This window comes from Nannospalax galili, unplaced genomic scaffold (assembly GCF_000622305.1).
Source record: "Nannospalax galili isolate Female #2095 unplaced genomic scaffold, S.galili_v1.0 scaffold389, whole genome shotgun sequence".
Taxonomy (NCBI): Eukaryota; Metazoa; Chordata; class Mammalia; order Rodentia; family Spalacidae; genus Nannospalax; species Nannospalax galili.
The window spans coordinates 465,901-473,742 of record NW_008360310.1 but is presented as its reverse complement, the minus strand read 5'-3'; the positions used below and the strand labels follow the sequence as shown (position 1 = coordinate 473,742).

At 40.8% G+C, this 7,842-nt stretch overlaps 1 protein-coding gene across 2 annotated transcripts in view; it reads right to left on the bottom strand.

Moving 5' to 3' along the window:
* The window catches only part of Znf638 (zinc finger protein 638), an 89,312-nt gene extending 82,407 nt beyond the window's left edge, over positions 1 to 6,905 (bottom strand). For both annotated transcript variants that reach the window (XM_029559443.1, XM_008824702.3), the window contains exon 1: positions 6,794 to 6,905. The gene's annotated coding sequence lies outside the window, so the exon portion shown is untranslated. The remainder of the gene's footprint in view (positions 1 to 6,793) is intronic.
* Between the last annotated feature and the right edge of the window lie 937 nt (positions 6,906 to 7,842).

Genomic DNA, 7,842 nt, shown 5'->3' with positions numbered 1-7,842 from the left:
CCCAATTAATTTATTAGTCTATTATTCAGTTTATACATGCTGACTTTTGGTGAAGCTGAGAGGAAGAGAAAAAAAAACTTTACTCTTTCAGTTTATTTTTGGTAATATGGAAAAAGCAATTCCACAGCAGTTTATTATACAGGATTGAACAAATAAGTAAATGTTTTCATGATGTTGGCAATCAGGGTTCTTACTATGGAAAAACAAGTAGGAAATGGGAAAAAGCAAGAAAGAATTAAACAGCAATAAATTACAAAACACTGCAGTCTATACCAATAAATCAATCAACAGAAGAGAAGGGAAACCTCTTTCCAATTGTTAAGTACCCACTTGTAGCTATAGAGGGACAGCAGGAGCAAGAAAGTCACAATGAGAATTGTGAGCAAGTGTTATGCCCACAAGGGAACTGTGATGTGTTGGACAAATGTGCTCTCTACAAAACACTTTATCCAAAACATATAATGAAACATCATCACCCATGAAAGGCTGATATATATATACCATGCAGACTCAGTTCTGATACCTGGGAACATATACCATCATGTGATTTTTCTAACAAGGGGTGATAATGTGAATCTTGTTTAATCAGTAAGAAATATCAGACAAATACAAAATGAGAAATGTTCCATATTAAGCAAGTGTAAAGATACATGATAACTAAATACCGTATCTGGCCCTAGACTAATCCTATACCGGGGGTAGGGAAGAGGCGATCCTATAAAGAACACTACTGGAAATGACAAACCAGAACACAGATTAAAGAATTTTATCAAGGATAAATTTATTGAAATTGGTGCTTGTATTATAAAACATCTTATCCCTAGGATATAGTATTTAGAGACAAAGGAGTACATGTGCAAAACTTATTGTCAAATAGCCCACAGAAATGTACAGTGTGTGTGGTGAAAGGGGCGGGGTGGGGGGGAGATAAGACTTCATTTCCAATACTCAGAGCTTAAATTCATAAATAATGATCTAACATTTTATGTCCAACAGTGGACTATGTAACTTATCTGTATCCTTGTCAAAAAGACTAGAAACAAGTATGACAAGAGGCAGGAAACTTGCAATATAACAACACATATTAGCTCCAAATTCTTATTTGGCCCTTTATTTTCTGCATCCTAACTACTGAGTATTAGTCAGCCCATTACGAAATCCCTAATAACCTAATCTTTGGGGAAATTTCCACTGATCTGAACATACCCACCCTAGCTAGGTGGGGTGCCAGTGAATGACTTCATACAAAATTGGTTCACTCCCATAAGCGAAACTAAGACTACTAATTCAACTTCAGAGAGGTAGGATAGCAAAATGTTTAAGAACTCAGACCCTAAGAAAACGAACTTTGACCTTATCTTCAGTGTTTTCTGTTTCTGCTGCTTACCTATCAATGTGGCCCTAAGCAAGCAGATTAACAACTCAAGTCTCAGTTTCACTTCAAAGTGGGAAAAAAAATACTCAAAACTGTGTTGCTAAGAGCAATTAAACTTAGTCCTGACATGCAGCAGGTGCTCAAAAAATGTTAGCTAAATAAACAAATGGTCTTCAGTAGAAAGGTGTTTACTCCTTTTATCAAGCTTTTAACATATAGGTTAATTTCTGAAAACAGCACATTAGAAATAGTAGTTATGGCCGGGCGTGATGGCGCACGCCTTTAATCCTAGCACTTGGGAGGCAGAGGCAGGTTGATTTCTGTGAGTTCAAGGCCAGCCTGGTCTACATAGTGAGTTCTAGGCCAGCTGGGGATACAGGGAGACTCTGCCTCAAAAGACCAAAACAAAAAAAGAAAAAAAGAAATAGTAGTTATATACTTTATATACTTCCACCTCTTTCAGAGTTCCTAAACGTATCTAGCATTCTTGAGTACATTTTTTTATTTATTATTTTTATTTTATGTGTATGAGTGTACTGCCTGCATGTAAGTGCACCCGTGCCGTGCAAGAGGTGCTGGGAATCGAACCTGGGTCCTCGGCAAGAGCAATAAGTGCTCTTAACCACCGAACCATCTCTCCAGCCCCTTAAGTACATATTTTTTTAATTAAATACACTTTTACTTATTTTATGTGTATGGGAAAGACATGCATGCCATGGCATTCGAATGGAGATCAGTGAACAAGGGAGTAAATTCTTTCTACCAAGTGAGTCCCGGGGCTCAAACTTAGGTTGTCAGGCTTGTTGGCAGGTGCCTTTATCCACTGTGCATATTTAAAGTTACATCAAAATCCATGAGTTCAGATGTAGATGAAGCAAGGCATTATTTATAAGAAAAAAGTTTTTTTATGAGTGATTTGTTTTTCATAAAAATATTTTATTATTTTTATGTGTATGTGTATTGCCTGCATGTAAGTGCACCTGTGTTGTGCAATGTCGGCAGAGGTCAGAAGAGGGCATCAGATCCCCTAGAGCTGGTGTTACAGATGGTTGCTGGCCGCAACATAGGTGCTGGGACCCAAACGCAGGTCCTCTCCAAGAGCAGCCAGTGCTCTTAACCACTGAGCCATCTCTCCAGTCCTGCAAACTTTCTAGAGTAAGGGAACTTATAAATGGATTTACAAACTATATAAGCAATTACAGTTATAAACAAATTGCTCCAATTATAAATCTTACTTGGATCCTGACTCCAAAAAAATTTAATATATACATATGTGTGGGAAATGAGATTACATAACTGAAAATATCTGAAAAACTGTCTGCGGTCTGATATTAAGAAATTACTAACAAGGTCTGGCATGGTTGTACACATCTTTAATCCCAGCACTTGGGAGGCAGATTAAGGCCTCTGTGAGTTCAAGGCCGGCCTTGTCTACAATGTGAGTTCAAAGCTAGTCAGGGTTACATAGTGAGATCTTGTCTCAAAACAAAACAAACAACAAAAAATTAATTAGTGGTTATTGTTCCTAATGATTATTCTAGATATGTATTATATTTTTCCTAAGTGTTTTAAGAGATATTTTTGAGCTAAATATTGATGAATTGATTAGGGTAAGCCAGGCATAGTGATGTACACCCTTAATCCCAGCACTCAGGAGCTAGAGGCAGGCAGATCTCAGTGAGATAGAGGCCAACCTAGCTTATATAGGCATCCCAGGCCAGCTGGGGCAACAGAAGAGACTCTGTCTCAAAATAAACAAACTGGGCTAGAGCCGAAGCAGCCATTAAGGTTAAGGCTAACAACCAGAACATCAAAACACACAGACTGACACAGACAGACAGACAAAAAGTAAAAAGGAGAGCTAAGACAAGATGAACCATTAGCTTGTAAACATGAAGTTGGGTGACAGCTACATGGGTGAACCATTATATAATTCTCTTTACTTGTGATGTTTAATTTTTCCATTGTTAAAAAAAATTAATCTGGGTGTGATGGCAGGCACTTATAAATGCAGCATTTGGGAAGCTAAGGCAGCAGGGCCTAGAGTTTGAGTCCAGCCTGGGTTACATAGAAGGATCTTGTTTTAAAATACAAAAATAAAATTCAACAGGGCTGGAGATGGCTCAGTGGTTAAGAGCACTTACTGCTCTTTCAGGGAAGTGGTTGATTCCCAGCTCCCACATAGCAGTCCATGACCTTCCATAACTCCAGTTCCAGGGGACTCGATGTCGTCTTTCGGCTTCCACTAGTATCAGATGCACAGGCAGTAAACATACATACATGCATGTAGCCAAAACAGTCACACACATAAAAAAAAAAAAAAGATTCAAAAATAAAAAAGTAGGCAGCTTGCACTCAGCAGCAATAAAAAACTACTTGAAAGTTTAATAAAATGAAGATTACGCAAATAAAAGTATACAGACTTAATGCAGGACTGGAACATTAAGCAGAGTTTGGTCTTTAAAGGCTGAAAAATAATCTAAAATATACATACCACAAGATAATCACCAAAAAAATATATCTACCTTAAAGTTAACTCTCCTACACTCCCTGAATACTTTTCAATCAAAAACTTTTGTTATTCCTGACCGTTAATGAACCCATGTAGCCATGGGTTTTAATTCTATACCTCTCCTGTCTTCATTATTCTTTGCATTATTCTCTTATTTTCAATATATTTTCCTCCTATTTTCATTTTCAACTATAAATTTCAAACAAAATATAGCTAGAATAAAATGAGTAAACAAGATGGATATAAATGAGAGCTTATTAACTTTAGCCATGGTACTTTTCATTTGTAAGATCTCTAAACCACCACAGTTCACTATTCACTAGCTCTTGTTTCCTTGTAAAACAGTCCAAACTGTGTTACTGGATACCTATACTGGAAACACTGTTTCTTGGTATGTATAGCATTTCATTAAGAATTTGAGCATTTCATTAAAAATTTGGACAGGCCAAGCAAGGTGGCATACGCCTTTAACCCCAGCACTGGGGAGGCAGAGGCAGCAGATCTCTCTGTGAGTTTGAGGCCAGCCTGGACTACACAGCACATTCCAGGCCAGCCATGGCTACATACTGAGACCCTGTCTCCAAAAAAACCCCAAAGCAGAGCTGGAGAGATGGTTCAGTGGTTAAGAGCACTGGCTGACCTTGCAGAGGATCTGGTTTCAGTCCCAGCACCTACATGGTGGCTAGCAATCATCTAAAACATTCATACACATAAAATAAAAATAAAATAAAAAATTTAAAATCCCCCACCAAAGAATTTGGAAAGATTTATTAAAACCTTAATCAATGTACAGTGTACAGCATGACAGCCCAGGTTCTAGCAACTACTCCGCAATATCCAAGCATCCAATACATCATGCCAATTACTTGGACACAAAACTAACACAATTGTTTAATTATTACAAAGGCAGCCATGGATGGCTCATGCCTGTAATTCAGTATTTGGGAGGCAGAGGCAAGAGTGTAACTCCAAATTCGAAGCTACCCTAACCAGTGACATGGTGGCTAGCCAGGGTTACCTAGCAAGACTTTGTCAATAAATAAATACATTCTGATATATACAAGAGGTATGTATAAATTTCATAGAAACAAAACATTTTAAAGTTTGATGGTTTTCAACTATGAACTTCTAGTAATTTAACTTAGTTAAAAGGGAGTATCCACAGGCCAATTTTCTATCAGAAAATGTTGCATTATCACTTTAAATTTTGAAATAAAAGTTCAACCGAAATTAAGAACCTTCTATGTGCTGAAGGATAGGAGCATCGCATACATTATCTCAGCAATCACACATATAAAAAGAAAAAAAATTCTAAGCAGAAAGTAGTAGTATTATCATTTAACAAATAAGGAGACAAAAGTTTGGAAAGACTGAAATAACCCAATTAAGAGGAAAACAGATTCAAATCAGATCTGGCTCCAAAGCCTATTAAACACTCTGTCAATTTCTTCTACTACCTAAAAGTACAATTTCCAGAAATCTCCTTTAAAAACTCTTTAAGACATTTAGAAGAGAGGACTGTGAAGGCTTTTTTTTAAAAACTAGACTTTATGATTAAAAGCCCTCCAAAACAAAATGCAAAGAAAAATTTACATAAGACTTAAAATACAAGGTAATTCATGTGTGCGACATGAATACATTTTGAAAACTAGCTAATAAAAAGGAATGAAGCGAGAATACTTTATTTCTTCCAATTGTTTTATCTTTACCCTTACTTGGCTTCCCGATCAGGCAGTTCGGAATGGTGTAGCATATTTTAGTATATTAATATGTTGGATTCCACATATTTAAAAGTACACATTAAAGACTATGGGAATATAAGTCAAATTTTATAATGCAGTAAGCAATATAAGTCCAATAATCTATGAGTTCATTTTTCTGTGTAAACTTCCTTATATTCACCTTTTCTTGTAATCTAATATTTCCAGGCTATCATTTTAAATTTCCAAACTAAAGCAGCAAACACAATATTCTTGAAAAATACGTTAACCCTTTATACACAAAGTGACGAGGGAAAAGAATTTTTCTGTGTGCGCCATTCCAAAACTGGTTAGTTAAGAATTTCATTCGGCATGAGCGGGTGAAACCTGGTGAAAAGTTCTTCAAAACTTTTTCACATAGAACACTTCGCGAACCCCCAAATTACCCGAGAACAATTTTTAAGATTAGGAAAAATAGCTCGAGGCTGCATTGTCTAGCTCAAAGATTTTGTAATACTGAGAATCCCTCCTTCCCAATTACCTCCAACAAAGGCTGTTTCACACATCCTCAAGGATGAAGAGTCGGTGGCACACACATCTCCCGGGCCCAAGCTAGGAATCACACCAACACAGATCCCTAACATCTCGTTGTTCACTTCTCCGAGAAAAGTGGAAGTGTCACCGCCATTTGCAACATGCCAGAGGCGACGTTCTCGGCTTCTGCGCAAACCGGCGAGCTCGGCCCGCAACACCCTGCACATCCAACGCCCCCGCCCCGGTCAACTCGCTCTTCCCGCCAGGATGCGGCGCCTCTAGCGAGCCTCAGAGCTCGCGGAGCGGCCCAGGCCGTCCTAGCTGTCAGGCCTGCCGAGCTGCGGGCCCGCGGCGCTGGGGAGGGGGCGGCCGGGCTTCCGAGAGGGCGCCACTCCTTCCTTGGACAGGGCCGGAGTGGCGGCGCGAGGAAGCCGTGCAGAACAACGCGGCGGCGCGGTGGCGGGCGGGGCAGCGGGTGAAGAATTCCCGGCCGCGGCCCACCCGGGGGTCCTCAGCTATGCCCATCCCCACCCCCGCCGCCGCCATTTTGTGCGCAGCCTCTGCGACACATACAATAGTCGGCCACGACTTCACAGGGACCACTCCACTCGGAGCGCGCACGCCGGTCCTCGGCCTTCCAGCCCCCGGCTCCCCGCAAGGCAGCGGTCCTACCTATGCCTACCGACTAACAGCCGGATCCCATCCGCGCCCCACACAGTTTAGCACTCAGCCTCCAGTCTTGACGCCGAACAAACTACCGCCTCCACAGTGTTGCACGCATGCGTCCCTCCGCCCCCCGCCCCCACTTTGCTCCCCTCTTCCGGTCCGCCCACTGCGCCTGCGTGTCGCAGACTGGGTTTTCGGAGTCTGTCAGGAGCCGGACCACCCGCTGCCGGAAGGGGGAGCTCGTCTGCCGTGGCTGGTCCCAGCACCTGCAGAGAGTCAGGCACCATCACCCAGGCCTTTGCCTCCCCAGGGGCCTCTTGCCTATGTTCTGTTTTAAGACCTGTGTCACCTCCTCTCTTCCATGAAGCCATATCTGATCCCTCAGAAGGAACAGTAAAGTTAGTCATACTGACCTGGCACTTAATATCATGATGCTTTGTTTATGTAAGGTATTCCCTGCCGTCATCTCTCACCTTGTAAAATGAAAATCAGAATGGAATGAAAGGTTACTCAACTAAAAGCCCTGGAATTTTCACTTGTCACTTCATGATTTTAAAAAGCTAGCTACCTGTATGGTAGACATCTATAATCTTGATTTTACCCATTAAAAACCCTGGGTTAAGAGAAGCCTAAAAATTGTTTCTTCAATGTTCTATCTTCAAGGTAACTTTATTATACTAATACACACAGTCACTGGAGAAAATCTGATTAACTCACAACCCTGCCTCCTAACACGAGTGACACCACCCACCTTGAGGCTCGAACATCCATTTATAGGCCACTATATTCACATTAAAACGAGTATAGGAAAGACTGAAAGAAAAAGCTCTTTAAAAAGACATCTAGGGGCTGGAGAGATGGTGGTTAAGAACACTGGTTGTTATTGCAGAAGGCCTGGGTTCGAATACCAGCACCCACATGGCAGCTAACAACTGTCCACAACTCCAGTCCCAGGGGATCTGACAGCCTCTTCTGACCTCCACGGGCATTGCACGACACAGGTGCACTTACCTACACGCAGGCAATACACGCATATGCATAAAATAGAAGTAATA